This window comes from Furipterus horrens, unplaced genomic scaffold (assembly GCF_987537825.1).
Source record: "Furipterus horrens unplaced genomic scaffold, mFurHor1.1.pri manual_scaffold_17, whole genome shotgun sequence".
Lineage (NCBI taxonomy): Eukaryota > Metazoa > Chordata > Mammalia > Chiroptera > Furipteridae > Furipterus > Furipterus horrens.
Window position 1 is genome coordinate 50,189,653 of NW_028327187.1, and position 24,218 is coordinate 50,213,870.

Here is a 24,218-nt window from a genome sequence, read left to right on the forward strand (position 1 = left end):
TACACATAATACATTGTGATATTAATTCATAATAATTATTAATATCAATTGATTGAATAATTGTTTATTTCATATTTAATGAGTTCTTACTCTGTGTCTGGCTCAGAGTACTTAAGGTACTAAGTGACAGGGTTTAGATTTCTTTTTTTTGTCATTAAAAAACCTTTATTGAGTTATATTTACATTGCCCTCCCACCTGAATTAAGGAAAATAACTAAAAACAGAAATAATAAACCCCAATAAGAACCCCTCAAGAGTTCATAAACTATTACTATAAAGCTGGTAGTTAATAGGGTAAAGGCACAATTTTCAGATTTGTGTAAAAATTCTTATAATTTAGGTATTTTCTTCACCCATTATAAATCTTTGCACCATAATATGAAGTTATGCTATTCTTAAATTTGTACCAACTGTAAAAAAAAAAAAAAAAGTGAGGGATGATGAAAAAAATGTTTTTTTATGGCCCAAGGGCACAAACATTTTTGAGTCATAAAGGGTAACTATGCAAGCCTAAAATTTTTTTGTATCTCGCCTCTTCTGCCTATAAATGAAAGTCAGGAAGATCTGAATAGCAGAAGTCTCCTCTATCTTCCTCTTCTTTCTTAACTAATCGTAGTCAATTTTTTCTCATCTTCCTGAGCATCTTCCATGAACAGCATTGTCAATTGTTTAAAAAATAAGAAAGAAAGAAGAAAATGAAAGTAAGTTTTACAAGGGTTTTATAATTATTTATTATTATTTGTTATATTATGTAGTTAATTATTTACCAGTGGAGTCACTGTTCAATTTCATTGACTATCAGCTGGTACATGTTGAATAGCCCCCCTGGGAGTTAAGTGCTTTCAGGGTCACTGTCGACAGAGCTGGAACTTGCAGTCATGTGAGCAGCAGTGTTGCCTGTGGGACCCAGCTCCGGCTCATTAGTCTCACTGGCTCGGGACACCACAGAGAGCAAGAACATCCAATACCATGGACAGCAGGGACATACACCTGGTGAACCAGCCAGAGGGCAGAAGGGAGGTAGCTCAGCCTGCTATGACCCCAGCTACGTCTAGATTGCAAGCCTTATGAAAGGTGATGAATCCTACATTTTCATTTGCCTTGCAGACACAGAAGGAGCTGTCATGTTTCATCTACAGGTCAATGCCACACAAATCCATCCCGAGGATGTTAGACACCTGGATAGCTAGCTGCTTCCCTTGTTCACTCAATGAGCACATCATCCACACACCACCTAGTGAGCAGTCAATATAACAATATAACATGGTGCTAACCACATGGCCTCCCATGACCATGACACATAAGTCCAGTCCAGGAGACTCTTTAACCTACTTCTGGCACAGGTATTAAGCTTCATGGCAAATAAGATGGCTTAGATCAGCTAAATGATGCTTATCTTGAACCAAGAAACAGCTTGCCTTCCATGACCCTGTGTATTCTTCACTACTATTGGGAACTGCAGTATTTCTGTTTCATCAATCTTTTTAGAAAAATTTTCATGACCACCATAAGAGAAAGTACCTGGCAGAGGAACATCATGGCCAGCTAAGGCTTGAAATGTCCAAAATTTATTAACACAGTTCAAGCTGACTTGAGGTTGGTTCAACTGGCATCTTATCTTCTCTGGAGAGCACAAAAGTGATGTCACTATCACTTTGCACCCAAGGTCTTAGTACTCTCACTATGACCACCTGGAGATAGGCAGTGATTAGTTCTGCATTGATCCAAAGACCCAGATGTTTTTGCTCATTTATCAGCACTGCCTCATCCATCAACACAGCCCTAAAGTCCAGTTCCTCCTTGTAACACTTGGCCTTTAATGCTCATAAGATCTCTTTTTTTGGAGATAGTCTTCTCTGATTGGATGATCTGTCAGAAACCATATCTTGGCAGCCATAGAGCTACACACCTTCATCTGCTTGTTCTTCATTTCCCTGGATTATTTCTTCCTGAATGTAAATTCTCTTTGATTGCAGGAGGTAGCAAAATCAAGTCCAAAATCTGAGAACAGGAAGGAACTCTAGAGCAGAAGTCCTCAAGTGAAACTTCTCTCAACCGGGCTGATTTTAAACTCAGGTTGGTTTGACCTCAGGGCTACCACTTATACTACTTGTAGTGTGAGGATTCAATAAGATGAGGAATATTCAGTGCCTGCCACATAGCGTTCCCTCAGAAAATGCTGGCTGTTTTATTGTTATCGTTACTGATTGCAAATTGAGTTTGAAACTCATGCTTCTTTAGCCTCTCTGGAGATGGTAGATTGCTCTCTACTTCTACAAAGGCATATTCCCAACTTTGCAATAATTTTTTCTCTACACTTAAGAAGAAGAAAGAAGTTTGGGGCCTCTTTAATGTATGTAGGACTAACTATATACATCATTCCTAGGCTGCCACTTAGGAACTGCCACCCTAGCTGCATAGCTGGAGGATACCCACTTCTTTCTCCATTTGTCCTTCATGGCAGGCCCAGGGCCAGCAGTGACAAAGGCCAGCTTTCAGAAAGTAAACAGAAATGAAGGGAAAATTCCTTTCAATCAGTGTCTTCCACAGCTACTCTCAACTCCCCACCACTCCATTCCACCACCACGCCCAACCAACCCCTCCCAACAGTAAATGTCAGTGTCAGCCCAATTCCCTCTCTCACTTTTCTCAATGTCAGTCTCTTGAGCTGACCAAAGGTGAGGGAGAGGAGAAGAGGGGAGAGAGGCAGAATGGGAGAAAGTGGGACAGCTCCAAGCTCCATTCCCTACCTCTTGCTATTTCCCAGCTCTCACCCAGAGCATCTCCTCAAATCCACAAGCCTATTCTATATCCCTCAGTCCTTTTCCCAAAAACTCTCAACCTTCAATTTGCTGGACTCCCCATCTTAACCCCCTCAGTGTACCTTACTTCAATGAGAGGAGTCATTATCCAAACAAAGGTGGGAGAAAGAGATTATCCTTTTTTCTGCTGCCAAGGATAGCCAGGAATCTTCAAGTTACATATCTAGATTCTCCCCTAATACTCTGATTCAGCAGGAGGGATTTTCCCCCTTTCCTGGCACAGCTCATGTGTTCCAATTTCCATGCCTTTGTTTCTGTTATTCCATGTCCTTGAAGCACCCTACCCCCTTTACTTTCATCATTCACATAAAATCCCACTGCTTTCTTAAAGCCTTCCCTGGTTTCTCCTTCCAAGATGTGGTATCCTCTTTTTTTTTTTTTTTTTTTTTTCGGTCTTCACTTGTTCTCCATGTGTACTACTCCAACTGGCACTTCAAAAAGTCTGCCTGTAATAGTCACTCATGCTAATGCCTAAGCTCCCCTTACAAAATGAATGACTTTCTCAGAGGAAAGGACTCTCTCCAAATCAAACTGGTATCCCTGCAGTGCCTTGCACATAAGCGATACTTGGTGACCACTTGATCCTCATTGAAAACATTTTCCACAGAAACGTGGGTAAGTTTTGATTACTTTATGGATTGGAAGGGATGGCCCTGGGGGCTCAACTACTATGTGAATCATTGCTTGTGTTTATAGGAAAATGCAGGCAAGCTATAAACAACAGATTGCAACATGCACACTGTGTTTATAAATTAGAGGTGGCTTAAATTGATAACAGGAAATGAATGCAGCAAGCTGTCAGCTACAAGTTGAGTCGTATACTAGTAGAGAACAGCATTGGTAGCACCCAAGCTGAAATAACCCTGAACACAAGTTTCTTTTCCCAATGTGGTGGTCCTGATAGTTTAGGAAACAGGATTCTCTGGCAACAGGCAACAGAAGTTCCTATCAGCTATGTTGAAATTCAGGGTTGAGCTGAGAAGTAGCCGTGGAAAGAAAGCAGGAGGATTGCCCCCTGTGCAGTATACATTAAATTTCCTTTCATTGGCTCCAAGTCACTACAATTCTTTACATTTTTATATAATAGTATATATTAAAGTGACATAAAATAAGAAATGCCACAACTTATAGTAATTACAGTTTTTAACTCGTTTTGGCCTAAGACCCTATTTTTTTTTATTGCATTTTCATAGGTTTTTATAACTCATAGGGAATTTAAAGGATTATTAGACTAACTACTTGAGGACCTTGTAGAACTTTCTTTAAAAGTATTTAAATTAGGAAGGGGTGTGTGTAGGGTGGGGGCAGCCAGCTGGGACCAGCTGGTGTCCCTGAAAAACCTCCCACACACCCAAACCCACACACCCCTTTTGTGTTGCAGGCTGCCCCTCCAAGAACAGAGGCAGTGAGAGGATGTGTGAGCCTTCGAACAGGTCCACCCAGGGAGAGCATTGGGGACGGAAACCGGCACCACCTTCTGATCTTCCCTGCAGGGGAAAACAGGAAAACAAGAACTAGCAAGAACTTGAGTGACAGACACCTGGATTCTGATCAGAAGACCGTTCATTTGCCTATCACTTCATTCCTGGAAATTGCGCTGCAAATGCCTGATTAAGAAAACAAAAAGAATATGAGAGAAAACAGAGGCCAAAATACCCAGTTTCTAACAGAACAGGTGTGGCTCTCCTGCCTGTGCTGTGTGTTTATGTTTTTAACAGCATCTCTGCAAAAGAACTCAAGACAAAGTGGATAGGGTGACTCTCAGTCAACTAGCCAGAAGGAAGATCCTACCAAAGAGCATCTGAAATATAACCAGACAGCATAAACAAACGACATAAAGGGTAACCCAAGACTATCAGGCTGAGGAGATCAAAGAGACTGCAACACTGAAACCCCCAGATCTCCTATAAAGAATCTCATACCACAAAGGTGGGAAGTCAAAGCAGACAAACCCAAAAAATAAAAACAGACAAGAAGAATCCAACATGGTAAGATGAAGAAATAACCTATCAATGAAAAGAAAAGAGGAATCCCCAGAAAGAGAGGTAGATGAAATAGACATAGTCCAAATGTCAGACATGAAATTCAAAACACTGGTCGTGAAGAAGCTCAATATACTCAACAACCTTCAAAAAAACTATGACAACCTCCAAGGAAGTTACCAGGAGCTCCAAGGAAATTACAGGGAACTTGCAGAGAACTACACCAGCGTAAAAAAAAAAAAAAAAAAAAAAAAGACATAGAAACTATTCACAAGAACCAGGAAGAAATGAAGAATTCAATCTCTGAACTGAAAAACACAGCAGAATCACTCAAAAGCAGACTAAATGAAGCAGAGGATCGGATTAGTGAGTTATAAGATAATGTAGAGAAAAATTCCAGACAATACAGCAAAATGAAAAAAGATTGAAAAAGTATGAAGAAGAGGTAAGGGAATTACAGGATAGCATAAGGAAAAACAATATCAGAATAATTGGAATTAAAGAGGGATCAGAAGAACAAGGAATAGATAAACTGATAGGAGAAATAGTGACAGCAAATTTTCCCAACCTGATGAGAGAAAAAGTTATACAAGTTCAGGAAGCACAGATAGTCCCAATGAAGAGGAACCCCCAAAAACCCACTCCAAGGCACATCATAATTAAAATGGCAACATTTCAAGACAAAGAGAGAATCCTAAAAGAAGCAAGAGAAAAACAGCAAATTACAAGGAAGCTCTGATAAGACTATTGACCAATTTCTCAACAGAAACACTACAAGTCAGAAGGGAGTGCTCGAAAATACTGCAAGCAATGAAAAACAAAGGCCTACAACCAAGAATACTCTACCCAGCAAGGCTCTCATTCAAAATGTAAGGTGAAATAAGGAGCTTCTCAGACAAAGGAAGACTAAAAGAATACACCTCCACCAAAACAGCATTGCAAGAGATGCTGAAGGGAATGTTCTAAAAAAAAAGAAGGAAAAAAAAAAAAAAAAGAGGAGAGGAACAGAGGTACAAAGGGAAATGAATAAATACACGTCAATAATAATCTTAAATGTAAATGGATTAAATGCTCCAATTAAAATTGGAACTGTTGTAACAATATAATCAATAATAAAAAAAATTAAAAAAAAAAACAAAAAAGACCAAACAAAACAAAAAACAAATGCTCTAATTAAAAGACATAGGGTAACAGAATGGATAAGAAAACAGGACCCACATATCTGCTGTCTACAAGAAGCACACCTCAAAACAAAAGATTTACATAGATTAAAAGTAAAGGGATAAAAAAAAATATTCCATGCAAATGGACCTGAAAAAAAAGCTGTGGTAGCAATCCTCATATCAGACAAAACGGATTTCAAAGCAAGGGCAATAAAAAAAGACAAAGAAGGACATTTCATAGTACTTAAAGAAACAGTCTAACATAGGAGCACCCAAATACATAAAGAAAATACTAGAAGACCACAAGAAGGATAGTAACAACAACACACTCATAGTAGGGGACTTCAACACTCCATTATCAACAATAGACAGATCATCGAAGCTAAGAAACATCAAAGATATACAGGCATTGAATAACACACTAAACCACATGGACTTAACTGATATATATAGAACTTTCCACCCAAAAGAAGCAAAATATACATTCTTTTCACACGCACATGGGACATTTTCAAAGATAGACCACAAGATAGGAAACAAAACAAGCCTCAACAAATTCAAGAAAATTGAAATCACATCAAGCATCTTTTCAGACCACAATGCCTTGAAAGTAAAAATCAACTTCAGAGAAAAATATCAAAGACACCCAAACTCATGGAGAATGAATAACACGCTATTAAGTAATGAATGGGTTAACAATGACATCAAAGAAGAAATCAACAAATTTCTGGAAACTAATGATAATGAACACACAACAGCCCAAAACCTATGGGACACAGCAAAAGCAGTCCTGAGAGGGAAGTTCATAGCAATACAGACATATCTGGAAAGGATAGAAGTATCTCAAATAAAAAATTTAACCCTAAAGCCACAAGAACTAGAACAACAAAAACAAACAAAGGCTAGGGCAAAAAGAAGGAAGGAAGTCACTAAGATCAGAGCAGAATTAAATGACATAGAGACTAAACAAACAATCCAAAAGATCAACAAAACTAGGAGCTGGCTCTTCTAAAAAATAAACAAACCTGACCAGCCTGTAGCCAGGCATATCAAGAAAAAAAGAGAGAAGACCAAAATAAACAAAATCAGAAACGAAAGAGGAGAAATCACGACTGATACCACAGAAATACAAATGATAGTAAGAAATTACTACAAACAACTGTATAGCAAGCAATTTGAAAACCTAGAAGAAATGGACAAATTTCTAGAAACATATAACCTTCCAAAACTGAATCAAGAAGAAGTAGAAAGTCTCAACAGACCAATAACAAAGAAGGAAATTGAAACAGTAATCCAAAATCTCCCGGCACACAAAAGCCCTGGACCGGATGGCTTCACAGGTGAATTTTACAAAACATATAGGGAAGAACTAACTCCTACCCTCCTCAAACTATTCCAAAAAATCCAAGAAGAGGGAAAAATCCCAAACTTTCTATGAAGCCACTATTACCCTATTCCCAAAAGCAGGTCAAGACACAACAAAGAAAGAAAACTACAGGCCAATGTCACTGATGAACATAGATGCTAAAATCCTCAATAAAATATTGGCAAACAGACTTCCGGCCAAGATGGAGGCTTAGACGGACACGCTAGGTCTCCCTCTACAACTATAGAGGAATACAACTACTTCAAAACAAAGGATAACTAGAAATTCCAGAAAATAAAACTACACGGAAGTCCAACATATGAAGTTATAAACCAGCGGTGCCATTTGGGCAGGTAAGAGTTAAAGTGGGCAGTGCTGTTTGCGGTCGCCGGAGCTGCGGGTGGCGAGGAATACCGGCTGCGCAAGCCCCTGGCGGTGTGCGACCCCGGCGAGGAGTCCCAGCGGCCAAGCCCCTGGCGGTGCGCGACTCCGGAGCTGGGGAGAGCGGCCGCCGCATCGCCTTGAACAGTGAGGCCCAGGGGGGCGGGAGGACGGATCCCGGTCTCCTAGCTGAATAACTGTGTGAATCCATCTTGGACCCCCGCCCCCAAAGAAAGCACCACAGGGCTGCGAAATAGGTCGCGGACAAGCAGGCGCCGGTCGCTAATTTGTGACGTGTACACAGGCACTGCCCCCGACAGCCAGCCCAAGAAAACAAAAAGCATCTGTCAAAATGAGGCAGGCAACTTTAGAAATACCGGTAACACAACTCACCAGGCAGCAGATAGAGAACCTGACAGATGAACAGATAAGAAACCTGTCAGAGGCTCAGTTCTGGGCCATTGTCATCAGGTGGCTTACAGAATTCACAAAAGAGCAGGAAAAAGATAAGAAAGAAGCGAAAAACTTTCATAACGAAAGGAACAAAACAGCATACGAGACAGAAGGAAAGGAAATAAAATCCAGAGTTCATTTCAACAAACTGGAATATGGAGAAGGAACAAGCAGTCAACCAATGCAGCGAGAGGAAATGGGAAGCAACAATGAAAGGATCAGAAACCTCTGGGACAGCTATAAAAGGCCCAACATAAGAATCATTGGTTTGCCAGAGAATGAGGAAGATGAACTAGAACTTGAAAAACTGAGTGAAAATATAATAAAGGAGAACTTCCCAGACTTGGGGAAGGGAATAGACTTGCAGGTCCAGGAAGCAAGGAGAGTTCCCAAGAGACTGGACCCAGGGAGAACCACTCCAAGACACATTATAATCAAAATGTCAAAAATTAAAGATAAAGAGAGAATCTTAAAAGCAGCAAGAGAGAAGAAAAGAATTATGTACAAAGGGGTCCCAATTAGACTATCAGCTGACTTCTCAAGGGAAACCCTACAGGCAAGAAGAGACTGGCAAGAAATATTCAAAGTAATGAAAATCCAAAACCTACAACCACGAATACTCTATCCAGCGAAATTGGCATTCAGAATAGAAGGACAGAGAAAGTGTTTCCAGAACAAAATAAAACTGAAAGAGTTCATTAGATCCAAACCACTGTTATATGAGATGTTAAAGGGACTGGTTTAAAAAAAAAAACAGAAGCTAGGGAGATGAAACAAAGGCAAACTAAATAGGCAACAAGAGGGGAAGAGGAACTGTGGGTACGGGAAGCATATTGGGGGGAGGTCAACAGGGAGCGGGAATGGGGAAAGGGAGGGAGATGATATAGGAATTGGGGATCAAGGTAGGAGGGAATGGAATAGAGGGAGAGAGGTTGGGAGGAACTGTATGCACAACTAATGGACATAATCTAAAAGGGGGGGACAACTGGAGGGAGGGGGGCCACCGGGTGGAGGGGAGCAGAGAGAAGGGAAATTGGCACAAATGTAATAATTTAATCAATAAAACACATTAAATCTGAAAAAAAAAATATTGGCAAACAGGACCCAGCAATACATTAAAAAGATGATACACCATGATCAAGTGGGATTCATCCCAGGGATGCAAGGATGGTTTAATATTCGCAAATTAATAAATATAATACATCACCTAAACAAAATGAAAGACAAAAATCACATGATCATATCAATAGAAGCAGAAAAAGCATTTGATGAAGTACAACACCCATTCATGATGAAAACACTCAGCAAAATGGAAATAGAACATACCTTAACATAATTAAGGCTGTATATGAGAAGCCTGAAGCCAACATCATACTCAATGGACAAAAACTGAAAGCGTCCCCCCTGAAATCAGGAACTAGACAAGGCTGTCCACTCTCTCCAATCCTATCCAACATAGTGTTGGAAGTCCTAGCCACAGCAATCAGACAAGAAAAAGAAATAAAAGGCCCCCAAATTGGGAAAGAAGCAGTAAAACTATCATTATATGCAGATGACATGATAGTATACCTAGAAAACCCTATAAACTCCACTAAAATACTACTTGATATAATAAATGAATCTGGCAAAATAGCAGGGTACAAAATAAATATACAGAAATCGAAGGCATTTCTGTACACCAACAATAAAATATCAGAAAGAGAGGCAAAAGAGAAAATACCATTTACTATAGCAACAAGAAAAATAAAGTACCTAGGAGTAAACTTAACCAAAGAGATAAAAGACCTGTACTCTGAAAATTGCATAACATTGAAGAAAGAAATTAAGGAAGATACAAATAAATGGAAGCAAATACCATGTTCTTGGATGGGAAGAATCAACATCATCAAAATGGCCATACTACCCAAAGCAATTTACAGATTCAATGCAATCCCTATTAAAATACCAATGACTTATTTCACAGACCTACTACAAATACTCCATAAATTCATATGGAACCAAAAAAGACCCCGAATAGCAAAAGCAATCTTGAAACAGAAGAACACAGCAGGAGGAATCACAACACCAGATTTCAAACAATACTACAAAGCCACTGTGATCAAAACAGCCTGGTACTGGCATAAGAACAGACATATAGATCAGTGGAACAGAATAGGGAGTCCAGAAATAAACCCAGGCCTCTATGGTCAACTAATATTTGATAAAGGAGGAAGGAACATAAAATGGAGTGAGAAGAGCCTCTTTAACAAATGATGATGGGAGAACTGGATAGGGACTTGCAAAACAATGAAACTAGACCACCAACTTACACCACATATGAGAATAAAGTCAAGATGGATCAAAGACTTAAATGTAAGCCATGATACCATAAAAGTTCTAGAGGAAACCATAGGCAGGAAAATTTCAGATATCTCACATAACAATATCTTCATGGATACATCTCCTAAGGCAAGAAAAATAAAGAAAAAAAATAAACAAATGGGATTACATCAAACTAAAGAGTTTCTGCTCAGCAAAAGAAAACATCAGCAAGATGAAAAGGAAACCAACCATATGGGAAAACATATTTGCCAATGACATCTCAGAGAGGGAACTGATCTCCAAAATATATAAAGAGCTTATATGACTCAACATCAAGAAAAAATAACCCAATTAAAAAATGGACAAAAGACCTGAAAAAACACTTCTCCAAAGAGGACATACAGAAGGTCCATAGACACATGAAAAAATGCTCAACATCATTAGCCATCAGGGAGATGCAAATAAAAACCACAATGAGATACCATTTTACACCAGTCAGAATGGCCATCATCAACAAATCAACAAACAACAAGTGCTGGCGAGGATGTGGAGAAACGGGAACCCTGCTGCACTGTTGGTGGGAATGCAGACTGGTGCAGCCACTATGGAAAACAGTGTGGAATTACCTCAAAAAACTAAAAATGGAACTGCCTTTTGAACCAGAGATTCTACTGCTAGGATTATACCCAAAAAATCCTAAAACCCTAAATCAAAAAACCTATGCACCCCTATGTTCATAGCAGCCCTGTTTACAATAGCTAAGTGCTGGAAACAACCTAAGTGCCCATCTGTAGATGAGTGGATCAAAAAACTGTGGTACATTTACACAATGGAATACTATGTAGCAGAAAGAAAGAAGGAACTCCTGCCATTTGCGACAACATGGATGGAACTAGAGAAAATTATGCTTAGTGAAATAAGCCAGGCAAAGAAAGAAAAATACCATATGGTATCACCTAATACAGGAAACTAAATCACAACACAAACAAAGGACTAAATAGAACAAAAAGCAGAATAACAGTAAATAGGGGGAGGGGGAGGGAGAGAAGGGGGATAAGTAAGGGAAGGGTTTAGTCAAAGAACGTGTATAAATGACTCATGGATATGGACGACGGGGAGGGATAATATTGTGGGAAAAGGGGTGGGCTGGATGCGGGAGAGAAATGGGGGAAAATGGGACAACTGTAATTGAAAAACCAAAAGATAAAAAAATAAATAAAAATTAAAAAAATATTTAAATTAGAGGCTTCCGGCCAAGATGGAGGCATAGACAGACATGCTGCATCTCCCTCCACAACTAAGAAGGAATACAACTACCTCAAAACTAGAAACAACCAGAAGTTCCAGAAAATCAAACTGCATGGAAGTCCAGCAAACAAAGATATAAAGAACAAATACTCATCCTGACAGGTTGGAGGGGCGGAGCCGGGATAGAGAGGACACACTGTGGTGGCATCGGCAGCAACTGCAGCAGCAGCAGCAGCAGGCCAGCAGAAAGTGCAGTCACATGTTTTAAAAAGTTGGGAGGCACACCTGGGTAGCGTCCCCAATTCCTCACTGGACCTCACAGCTCACAGTCCGAGCACCAGGGAAATTCAAGCCTCATTCTTTCTGACTGTGCAGACCAGTGGGGGTTGGGGTGGAGGCAGAAAATGCTGGTCTCTCAGCAGAGTCTGCTTGTTTAAAGGGCCCCCATGGTCCTAGAACATCCGCAGACCCACCCACTCTGGGAATGACAGCCAGGGCAGCAGTTAGATAGGTGCCAGTCTGGTGCAGAAGTGGGAGAGGTGCCTGGAAAAGGGGCGAGTGCTGGGCAGGTGGCATTGTTCCCTCTCGGACCCCTCCCCCACATACAGCACCAGAATGTGGTGAAACAGGTCGCCCTGTACTGACAAACCTTTAAAGCTGCACCCCTTACAACATAGGAGCAACAGTTCTACCTGGGACGCGGAGGCAAACAAACACAGGAGCCTGTTAGAATGAGGAGACAGAGAAGTATGGCCCAAAAGGGGGAATGGATCAAGGTTTCAGTGGGAGAACCAAGCGACGAGGAGATAGTCAATCCCACAGATGAGGAGATAGACAACCTAACAGATGCAGAATTCAGAACACTGGTGATAAAGATGCCCACAGGCTTGACAGATATGCTTGAGTACAGCAAACGCATAAGAGAGGAAGTGAAGGCTATGCTAAGTGAAACAAAGGAAAATCCACACAAAACCGATAGTGAAGGGAAGGAAACTGGGGTTCAAATCAATGATTTGGAACATAAGGAAGACAAAAAAATCAACCAGTGTAGCATGAGGAAGCAAGAATTTTTTAAAATGAGGAAAACTTTCCAAATTTTTTCAAAGGAGATGGACATGCAGGTCCGGGAAGAACAGAGGGTCCCAGACAAGGTGGACCCAGAGGGGACCACACCAGGACACATCATGATTGAGATGCCAAAGGTCAAAGGTAGAGTCCTGGGGGCAGCAAGAGAGACGTGGAGAGTTGCCTACAGTGGGGTGCCTATAGGACTATCAGCTGCTTTCTTAGAGGACACTTTACAGGCAGGAAGGGACTGGCAAGCAGTGTTGAATGTGATGAACAGCAACCTGCAACCAGGATTATTCTATCCAGCAGGGCTATCATTTAGAATGGAAGGTCAAATTAAGTCCTTTCCAGGCAAGGTAAAGCTAAAGAAGTTCATCACCAAGCCATTATTGTGTGAAATGTCAAAGGGACTTATTTAAGAAAAAGAAGATCAAAACTATGAACACTAAAATGACAATAAACTCACAACTATCAACAACTGAATCTAAAGAATAAAAACAAAATCCGACTAAGCAAACCAGAACAGGAATAGAATCATAGGTATGGGGATCATTTGAAGGGTCATCAGCTGGAAGGGGGGAGGGGAAGAAATGGGGATATGGTGCAGGGATTAAGAAGCATAATCGGCTCTGGCTGCTGTGGCGGATTGAGCATTGGCCTAGGAGCCAAGTGTCGCTGGTTTGATTCCCAGTCAGGGCACATTACTAGGTTGCGCGTCAGGTCCCCAGTTGGGGGTGCGAGTGAGAGGCAACCACACAGCGATGTTTCTCTCCCTCTCTTTTCTCCTTTCCCCTCTCTCTAAAAATAAATAAATAAATAAACAAAGAAATAAGTAAATAAATTATTTTTAAAAATTAATAGAAGCATAATCGATTGGTACAAAGAGACAGGGGAAAGTTAAGAATAATATAGGAAAAGGTGAAGCCAAAGAACTTTTATGCATGACCCATGGACATGAACTAAGGGGAGTGGGATTGTTGGAGGGAAGGGGGGTACTGGGCAGAGGGGAGCAAAGGGGGAACATATTGAAACTACTGCAACAACATAATAAAATATACATAAAACACAAAAAGTTCTTTAAATTAAATATTTTAGGTATATGAAAAATATAGATACTATAACCAATACTCACATACCCAACACCCAGCTTAAGAATCAAAACTACAGATACAATGCTGGTTATATAGGCATGCTCACACTGTGAACAATTATTGAGTCATACTCTTTTATTTTGTGCTCTTTTTCTGTACATACGTTACATTTCAATAACATTTATGAAAAAACGGGTAGATACAAGTGTAGCTTTTGTATATTCTCCTAATCTACTCTTTTATCTGTAGAGGTCTTGGATGTAGAGATTCTTATCCCCATGCAAGTTTTTACACTTTTACTACATACAGATGCATCCATAAACAACATCTAGTAGTTTCTTGCACCTTTTAAAACTTCATATAAATGATGAGTATATCCTTCTTCAGTTGGTTTTGCTCCACACTGCTTTGTGTATTTTTTTTTAATTAATAATACCAATTTAAAATTTATTTATTTATTTGTTTGTTTTATTTTTTATTTTTAAAGAGAGGGGAAAGGAGAAAGAGAGGGAGAGAAACATCACTGTATGGTTGCCTCTCACTCGCGCCCCCAACTGGGGACCTGACATGCAATGTGGTAATGTGCCCTGACTGGGAATTGAACCAGCGACACTTGGCTTGAAGGCCGACGCTCAATCCACTGAGCCACAGCAGCCAGGCGCTTTGTGTATTATTATAGTCATTAGAAATACATTAGAAAAGAAATGGTTGTGAGATATTTATCTGCATTTGTACCTGTCATTACCTGTCTTCTGCTCTTTGGAACTATCTGCTTCAAACTTGAATATGTGATTAGATTTGGAGAAATCACTCAACTTGGGGAAATCTAGAAAACATCCCCTATGCCCCCTTTCAGGTCTCTACTCTTCATCCAAGACTGCACCCCAGCTTCCTGTTCAAGGCTTAAAAGTATTAAGTGAGCACTTTCAAACAACAAACACTTTCTAAAAGGCATTCTTAACATTTCTTAACTGTAAAGCTGTGCAGGAAGATAGTAGCATGCATGTGAAAATGTTACACAGCAACTCGGTTTCTTTTCTGAAATGTTAATGAGTTATCATCTTGAAATTTATACTTATTAAATCTGCATCTCTATGTTTTTAAATCTCCATCCTCAAACAAGGGCATTTGAAGGCAAATTGAAGCAACTTAGGAAAACATTTTTCATACAAATCTTAATCTCATTCTCTATTAAGATCTAAAATGAAAAAAAAAAAACCCTCAGGTAATACCCCCTCTCCCCTTCTCTTCAACACTTGTATCATTTATTTTATGCAAATAATTGATTCTCAAGGTCAAACAAGGTTATCACACAATTCATCTGTCATTCCTCAGATAAAGATATAATGAACTTCTACTGCTCTTCTTAGAAAGATTTTCAGTTTAGAAACATATAAATATTGCAAAAAGTTTTTAAATTGTAGTTAAAGTTTAAAAGTCTAGTCATTTTTAAGAGTATATAATTTTTCAAAGAAGAAACCCTCAGTTTACAGCTCTGCAATGTTGGGCATTTAACTTCTCACTAGAAAGCTCAATAGTTTTCTTTTTTCAACACCCCCATCTATTGCAATCTTAGGGAGCTATTAATAAGGGCATATTGCTTTGGTTTTGCAATTTCTGGGGCGGGAGTCAGAGAGTGGGATGGGAGATGCAAATCTAAGTCAAATTATCCACACATTCTTGGCTACAGCTACTTCTTTCTGTAATTTAAGTGGGGGAATAGAAAAACACTAAAATAGTTAGTAATAGATTTGTGAATAGGCCATGCAGTGAGGGAAAAAAAGGAACAAACGTTTCTGCCATACATTCCTTCATGTAGTTAATAAATACTTACTGAGTTCATACTGTGTGTTAATATTTTGCCCTCGGTGCTTAGGCAATAGCAGTGAGGAAGACCGACAAGGTACCTGTTCTTGCAGAGTTGATGGTCTAGTGGGGAGACACAGATGGCAAAAACATAAAGTAATAAAATAAACATGACTTTAGACAGCAGTAAGGGCTATGTAGAAAACAAAATGGGGTAGAGGTGAGGAAGAATGGCAATGGTGGTGTGATTATTTTGAATGGAGTGGTCAGGGAATAAGAGTGAGGCCATCGATAAAAACATGGAGTTACTATATGACTATGCAGTGTAACTTATGCCCACACAAAAACTTGTACATGGATATTCACAGAAGTATCTTTGGCTGGTCTAATAATCAAACAACTTAAGGCAGATAAGAAAGAAAAAACAAATTTAATTATCTATGTACAGGGGCCCCATAAGAATTTGAGACCCATGGGTGGTCAGGCAATTGAGGCTTATATATCATCCTGAGCTCAGGAGAAGCGGGTAAGGTTCTGGAACTTCAAAGGGAAGGAAGAAAATGTTCGAGATGGAAAAAGCAAATGTTTGATAAACAAATGTTTGCTGTATCATGAAGAAACAATGGAGCACACAGAAGAATTTTATTTCTAGGTTTTGCCAGCTCCCTACACAGCCCAGTGTACCTAACACATATTGTGTGTAGTTATTTCTGGTGATAGTTCTCTTGCTAGACCAGACCCTCTATTTAAATTCCTTTAGACAGTGAAGGGGGAGGTTAAAAAAATAACTCTTCTTGATTTTTTTGTCCCTGATTGTCTTTAGCTCAAAATACCCCACATGCCTAAGTGACACATTCTGGGGAGACACATTTTGAACCTCTCCAGTGGAAACAGCCCAACTGTTCATCAACTGATGAATGGATAAACAAAAGGTGGCATATAGATATAATAGAATAACATTTGACCATAAAAAAGATTGAAGCACTCCTATCACAAGAATGAAATTCAAAACCATTATGTTAACTAAAAGAAACCAGTCATAAAAGGCTACATTTTATATGCTTCTGTTTATATAAAATTCCCAGTATAGGCAAATTTATAGAGACAGTAGGTTAGAGGTTGCTTAAGGCTGAGGAGGAGATGGCAGGTGGGGGTTAATAGCTAAACAGTACAGGTTATCTTTTTTCGAGTAATAAAAATGTTGTAAAATTAGGTAGTGATAATGGTTGTCCAACTACGTGAATGTCAACATAAGAAATGTCCAAATCTGTAGAGAATTTTTACAAAACTTTATTTGAGCCCAACCAATTACATATACTAGAGAGCAAGATGTCAAATGCTCTGGAGAATAATAGGTTGGCGGCTTCTTTGATGCATTTGAACTTAAGGAGGGGATGTAAAGAAGAGTAGAGAAAGCAAGGTGGAGATAAGATTAAGGAATAGTTAACAAGACTGTGTGTTCTTTTGAGGGTTAATACCCCCTTTGCAGGGTTTTACTTGTAACATTTCAAAGGTGTGTTAACTTATATGTACAAGAACAATGAACAGGGCTAGCTTAAAACCTTTCACTAAAGAAGTTACAGGCCTGGGGCTTGACTATGCACTGTGACCTGCCCAGTTAGGAATTTATAATCACATCAAGCTGTGAGGTTACTTTCCATAGAACCCCTTTTTTCATCAACAGAATATACTACATACCATTGAATTGTCCACTTTAAAATGGGTAAATTTTCTTGTATGTGAATGATAGCTCATTAAAAAGATAAAAATTGTTCATGAATGCCTGAGAAACAAAACTTTGTTACTCATTTCACATTTTAAAAGGAGAAAAGAGTGAGTCAGTTATTGACATGCTTTGTAAGGAAATAAGTTTTCAGACAAAGAGAATGGCAAGTGCAGAGGCCTGAAGGTGTACAGAGCTTATTATTTAAGGAACAGAAAGAATACCAGATGATGTGGCTTTTGTTTAGTAAATGTGGAAGAGAATGATGACATATAAGGTGAAGTAGGTAGAGACCAAACAGTATGGGTTGTTTAGGCCATTTTAGTGAATTTGAAGTTCTTTCTAAACAAGTAAGAAGGTATTGGGGAGGGGGTTAGAGAAGGGAATTACATGAGCTGGGTGGGATTTTGCAGAGCTTCCTTTGGCTACCAGGTGGAGCATAGTTTGTGGAGTGGGATTAGAGAGGTAGTTGGAAGGCTACTGCAGTAGTCTGAGCAAGAGGCGATAGTGGCCCAGACTATGGTGATAACAGAGAAAATAGAGAGGAGAGTGGATTCAGGACATACTGAAGTAGGGAGGATAGTGGGTGAGGGAAAGAGAAAAATTCAATATGTTGAGATTTTCAAGATTTTCAGTCTAAATTACAAATAAGTGAGTGTCCTTGTTTCAGATCTCTCTAGAGATCTTTTGGGCTACGTGAAAATATAGACTATGTAGTTCTAACTCAAAACAGCAATGTGTAGATTTGTTCTTATTTCCTTAGTCACTCATTTATATTTCAGTTTTCACCCTTGGCTCTTCCAAATAATCCAACTCTCAGATGTGTGATAATAACAATGAACAGTCTTTTTATCTTAATTTTATGCTTCATTGTTATTATGTTATTACTTCCTCTCAGTTTTCTCTTACCCCCTACTTATAATCCTAAACTTTCTAGAACATAAACTTTCCATGAAGGTCACCATGTGACCATTTTTATTTTCCAGTGAGGTCAACGCAGGATTCTAAAGAGCTACAGGAAGCCACATTTTTTCTTAATAGTTGCCCACAGAGCTTTGAATTGTCTGTGGTTTTCAATTACTTGCGCTATTTTTCTTTCCATCAGCATAGCTAATTGAGTTGGCTCTAAGTCTCTGGGGGAAAAAACAGCTTTATAACAAAGACTGAAGTGCTGGGATACTTATTTCTTACAACTCAGCTAAAAAGCTCTACAGGAGAAACTTATTAAGGTCAAGATAACGTATTTTCTCTTGCATTCCAATTTTATAAAAGCTCTGGTTTCTAAAATTGCTTTATAAATTAATGAAATTTCTAAATACAGTAGATTTCTCACTAGGAAATGAAGTAATTTGTATTAACTTAATTTTGAATTTTATTTGCTGTACAAAATTGTTCAATTTCTCATTAAGCTACTTGGAGGGTGCTCATCTTTCTTTCAAGTGCTATTTATCTAACAGAATTTGAATGAGACATTTTTGTACTCAACACATCCAAAATATGGCCCATTACTTGCCCCTCAAGCCTAATTTATGCTGTCTCCCTGTTTTAATAAACAGCGCTGCCATTCAATCACTCAACTGAATCAGAAACCTTTTCCCTCATCTCTCATTTTATTAGTTTCTAAGTCTTGTCACCTACCTCTTACAAAAATATTTCATTCATGTGCCCAGCTGTCCATTTCTATCCATTCTCATTGTCATGGCTTTGGTTCAAGCCTCTGTCTCTTTCACCTAGAATATTATGATAGTGTTCTGACCAGTCCTCTTTATATCAGTTGTCTTCTTCTCCCAACCATTCTTCCTACTACTGCCACAGTGATTTTTTTTCTTAAGGTAAATCTGATTTTTAACCTATGTAAAAGCTTTCAGTGGCTCCCTACAGTCCGTTGAATAAAATCCAAACCCATACAAAACTCATTATTTGTTCTCTACTCACTTTTCTAACACTTCCAACCCTTTCCCTATGCCCTATGTATCCTGAGTTACTCACAGGACCCCTATATGTTATGAGGTTTAAGCCCAATTGACTTTGTACATATTGTTGTTTTGCCCAGAATATTTCCTTATTCATTCCCCACCCTATCTCAGCACAATTCTATTCTACTTCAAGACCCAGCTCAAATGTCTTCTCTGTGAAACTTTCTGAGATCCATCCCTTGGCATTGATAGAAGGTAGCACTTAATGAATGATGATGAATGGGTAAATGTATTGAATGGATGAAAGGTAGTTCATGGGGCTAAGGGTGAAAGGGTCAGGAATGAGGACTCCAGAGCACTGAAGCATGTAAGAAGCTGAGCCAGAGGGCTCTAATTAGGGATGGAAAAGGAAGAAAATTTGCAGAGAATAGAGGGAGGAACAAAGGCAGGTTTGTGGTATTCCTGGTTCAGGATGATTTCCCTACACAGTCAGCCCCTGTATTTGTGGGTTCCGCATATGCGGTTTCAACCAACTGCAGACTGAAACTATTCAAAAACATATATTACATTGTTTTTATGTGTACTATGTAGTTAGGCCTGCAATGGTTGCATCTGTCCAGAATATGTACAGATTTTTTATCATTATTCTCTAAACCATATAGTAGAATAACTATTTACACAATATTTTCATTGTGTTAGAGATTATAAGTAATCTAGAGATTATTTAAAGTATACAGGAGGATGTGTGCAGGTTATATGCAAATACAATACTATGCCATTTGTATAAGAGACTTGAGCATCTGTGGACTTGGGTATCTGCAGAGGTCCTGGAACCAATCTTTCATGGGCATTGAAGGGCAACTGTGCTCAGTTAATTCTTTCACAATAAGTAACTCATGGTAAGTACTGAGCTGGAGCTGCCCAGAGAGGAAAGGTTTTGACATAAGGCTTCCTGGAAAAGATAAAGAAGTTGAGGTCATATTGAGATACAAATTGATTTTGCTGCTGTTGTTATTACAAATAGCCATATTTTTTCACATAGTCCAAGAGAAATACACACAACAAGCAACCCTACATCTGTTTTATATCACCTCTTCCTGCTAACCTAATCTGAAAAGATTATTTTTTCACCCAAGGAACTTTGGAAGGAAATTGAAGAGTCCCTGAGAGCCTATAGTTCACACTACAAGTTTTAATGCACATTCAATGTAGGGAAGAGATATACAGTAATAGTTTAGCCCCCAGATATCCCATGACATTAAAAGAAGAAATAGCTATAGAATAGCAGGGCAAGAAGCACTCTTGAAGATCATTTGGTTCAACCTTTATGTACACATAGATGATGTACATAATGTAATGCCCAGAAATTTTGGGTTAGTAGCAGGAGTATGATCAGAACCTAAGTTTTATGGGCCCCTTTCTGATAAACTTTTTAAAAATCTTTATTTGTTTATTTTTAGAGGGAGTGGAAGAGAGGGAGAAAGAGAGGGAGAGAAACATCAACATGTGATTGCCTCTCTCACAGGTGTGGGGACCTGGCCCGCAACCCAGGCATGTACCCTGACAGGGAATCAAACCAGCCACTCTTTGGTTCACAGGCTGGTGCTCAATCCACTGAGCAATAGCAGCCAGGGCTCCAATAAACTTTTAATTGCAGCAAATTCTTATTCATTCAATAGAGATAACCACCTGCTGTTTGCCAGACATTGTGAAATGTCCTAGGGATACAGACATGAATAAACCATGGTTTTGACTCTTAAAACACTCACAGTCTAGTGAGGGAGACAGAAATGGACTATTTACAGCAGCATGGAGCATGAATGAGAGTATTTTGTCTAAGATATTATGAAATAAAAGAGACATATATCAGGGCTTAATGGTGGAATGGAGAGAGGTGTCAAGAGAGGTGAAACCTGAGGTGTATTAAAGAAGGGGAAAGTTAGCTAGAAGTTATATTTTCTCCTGATCTCTTATAGCCTATCTTGTCTGTTTCTCTCATTTAACACAGATTATGTCACAGATTCACAAATTATGTGTTGTCTTCCCTATGAGATTTTAAGTTTTTTTGAAGGAAAGAGTCTATTGTTTACCCTGTTGTATTACTCAGAGTGCTTAGCTCCTTCCTGTGTATGTACATACATGGTAGGTAATAAACAAATAACTTGTTAAGTGAATATATAAATAAGTGAATAAGTACTTGTATTTACTGAGTGCTTATATGTTTCAACTCATTGATGCATCAAATAAATTCTGCAAAGAAGGAACTATCATTACCTCATTTAACAGATGAGGAAACAAAAGCAGAGGGAGGTTACACATTTTATAGTAGAAAGAATGAAGACTCAATAAATTTGAGTTCTGGACTTGAATAAGAACTAGACTAACAATCATTTGGGGCAAATGGCTAAACTTCTTAAGCCCCTATGTCTCCCTAATTATGCATTATAATCAGACTGGACTTAATTAAATAGCACTTCACTGGCAGTGGTGGGAAAACACTGGTTTGAAAGATTGCTTGGCTTTGGCATTGTTGGGAAGCAAGATTATTTTAACATAACTTTGGGTTATTACTGTCTAATCTTTATGTCCCAACCAGTTAGGGAATCAGCTTGCCTTCTCCTTCTTCATCTACAACAAATGATTTTCAGCTGTTACCAAAAATCTAAGAACCTAAGTATTCAAATCTTACCTGTCATCACCCAGGCTGCCTGGAGCCCACCCAACAGTGTGGCTCAAGGGGTCATGTCCTGGTGAATCGGCTTTCTAAGCAATTGGCCCAAGTTTGGTTTCAGGCCACCCTAGCAGCTACATTTCTTCTAGGTTAAATGCCAGAATGAGGCCAAAAGCTGAGATCTTGAAAACATTTCATGGAGATATTTGTTCAAAGAAAATATATAAAAACCTGGTTTGATAGGACTTATTTTACATTTCTAACTACTTAACCATGGATTGGCTTGGTGGTTTGTTGATTTGTTTTCTTGTTTAGAGTTAGTATAAAAATTCAAACTCCTCTGCCAGACACAACTGGCACTCCACATTCTGTGCACTCATTAACTCACAGGTTCTCCAACATGGGTCCTGAGCTCTAGCTATAAAATTTTTACATAGAACTGCTGTGGGACATATCCTACCCCTCTTTTCCTGGACCATCCCCTTGACCTTTTAGGCCCATCTGCCAACCCTCCAGCAATCCCCAATAAGCAGTTGCCATTAAGAGCTTTACGTGTTAATCTTATTTTACTTCTATAGTACATTTGGTCTGCTCCCTACAATGTTCCTTCTGTTTGCATGTGCCAGGTGGTGCCACTGATTCAAGAAGCACTGGGATTCGGGGCAAGTATTAGCAAAGTTCCCAAGTATCTGAATGTTGAAACAGTGCATTCAGAAGGAGAGCAAACATGTACAGACAGTCACTGAAGTGTTATTGGCTTTAATATATGAGCAGGGGGTTGCCAAAGTTATCTGAGCCAATTAGTAATCAGCCCTGGCATTGACTTGCTGCCAGATCTTCAATGAGAACATATAGAACAACTATGATTTTTAATATCATGATCTTATTTCTTATTGTTGCTTTTTTCACCCCCAAATAGAAACTGGTGACTGTTCTGTCAGATGGGAAATGGAGAATGATATGAGAGACAATCCAAAGTGGTTAGCGGAGAATAGAAAGCAAAGAAGACTATGGAGAAGGCAAGAGGAGCACTGGAAAGTGGATTGAGAGAACTGGGTTCTAGTCACAACTCTTTCATTAACTGGCTCCATGACCTGTACAAGGCAGGTTACATAGAGCCTCCAATTTCTCATCTCAAATATTTCTTTCAGTACAGAGCTTGTCAATCAGGGAAAGTTGAAATTGAACTAAGTATTAACTGACGTTAGAAAATTACTGTTCATTTTATTAGGTGTAGTACTGTGATTGTTTTTCCAGTCTTATTGAAATATGATTGACACATAACGTTGTACTAGTTTAAGCTGTACTACATAGTGATTTGATATATGTATATACACTGCAATAATTATCACAATAAATGTAGTTAATATCCATCACCTCACATAGTTACAGGTTTTTTCTTGTGATGAGAACTTTTAAGATCTACTCTCTTAGTAACTTTCTAATTACAATGTAGGATTGTTAACTGTTATCACCAAGCTGTACATTATATCCACAGAACATATTTGTCTTATAACTGGAAATGTGGAAGTGTGATTATGTTGAATAAAACACTTAATCTGCTAGTAATTTATACCAATCTATTTTTGAGCTAATTAAAAATGTCTGAGATTTGCTTTAATCTTGAACACTCCTTCCCTCACATTTTTTTTTTTTAATTTAGGGAGAGGAGTGGCTAAATGAAACAATGGTAAAATGATGATTGTTAAAATTGGGCAATAGTGCACAGGAGTTTGTAATACTAAATTTTGGATACATTTCAAATTTTCAATAATAAAATGTTAAGTGAAATAAGCCAGGCAGTGAAAGAAAATACCACATGACCTCACCTATAAGAGGAACCTAATGAACAAAACAAACAAATGAGCAAAATAGAAAGAGGCATGGAAACCAGGAACAGACTGACAGTGACCAGAGGGGAGGCAGAAGGGGGAGAAGGGGGGAAAGAAGGGGAAGGATTTAGTCAAGGAACATGTATAAAGGACCCATAGACATGGGCAACAAGGTGGGGATTGACTGTGAAAGTAAGGGGTGGGCAGGGCAGGGCAGGAGAGAGCAACAGGGGGAAACTGAGACAACTGTAACAGAACAACAATAAAAAACAATAAAATGTTAAACTTTAAAAAATAAGAGTTTGTTTGTTTTAAAGAAAAAGGAGATAGAACATCAAGAATGCATGAGGAGACACTCTGCGCCTCCCTCCACAACTGGGGGGGAATACAACTAC

At 38.9% G+C, this 24,218-nt stretch overlaps 1 pseudogene; it reads right to left on the bottom strand.

The window, feature by feature from the left end:
• Positions 1-775: 775 nt before the first annotated feature.
• LOC149990976 (beta-citrylglutamate synthase B pseudogene) lies at positions 776-1,903 on the bottom strand (annotated as a pseudogene).
• Between the last annotated feature and the right edge of the window lie 22,315 nt (positions 1,904-24,218).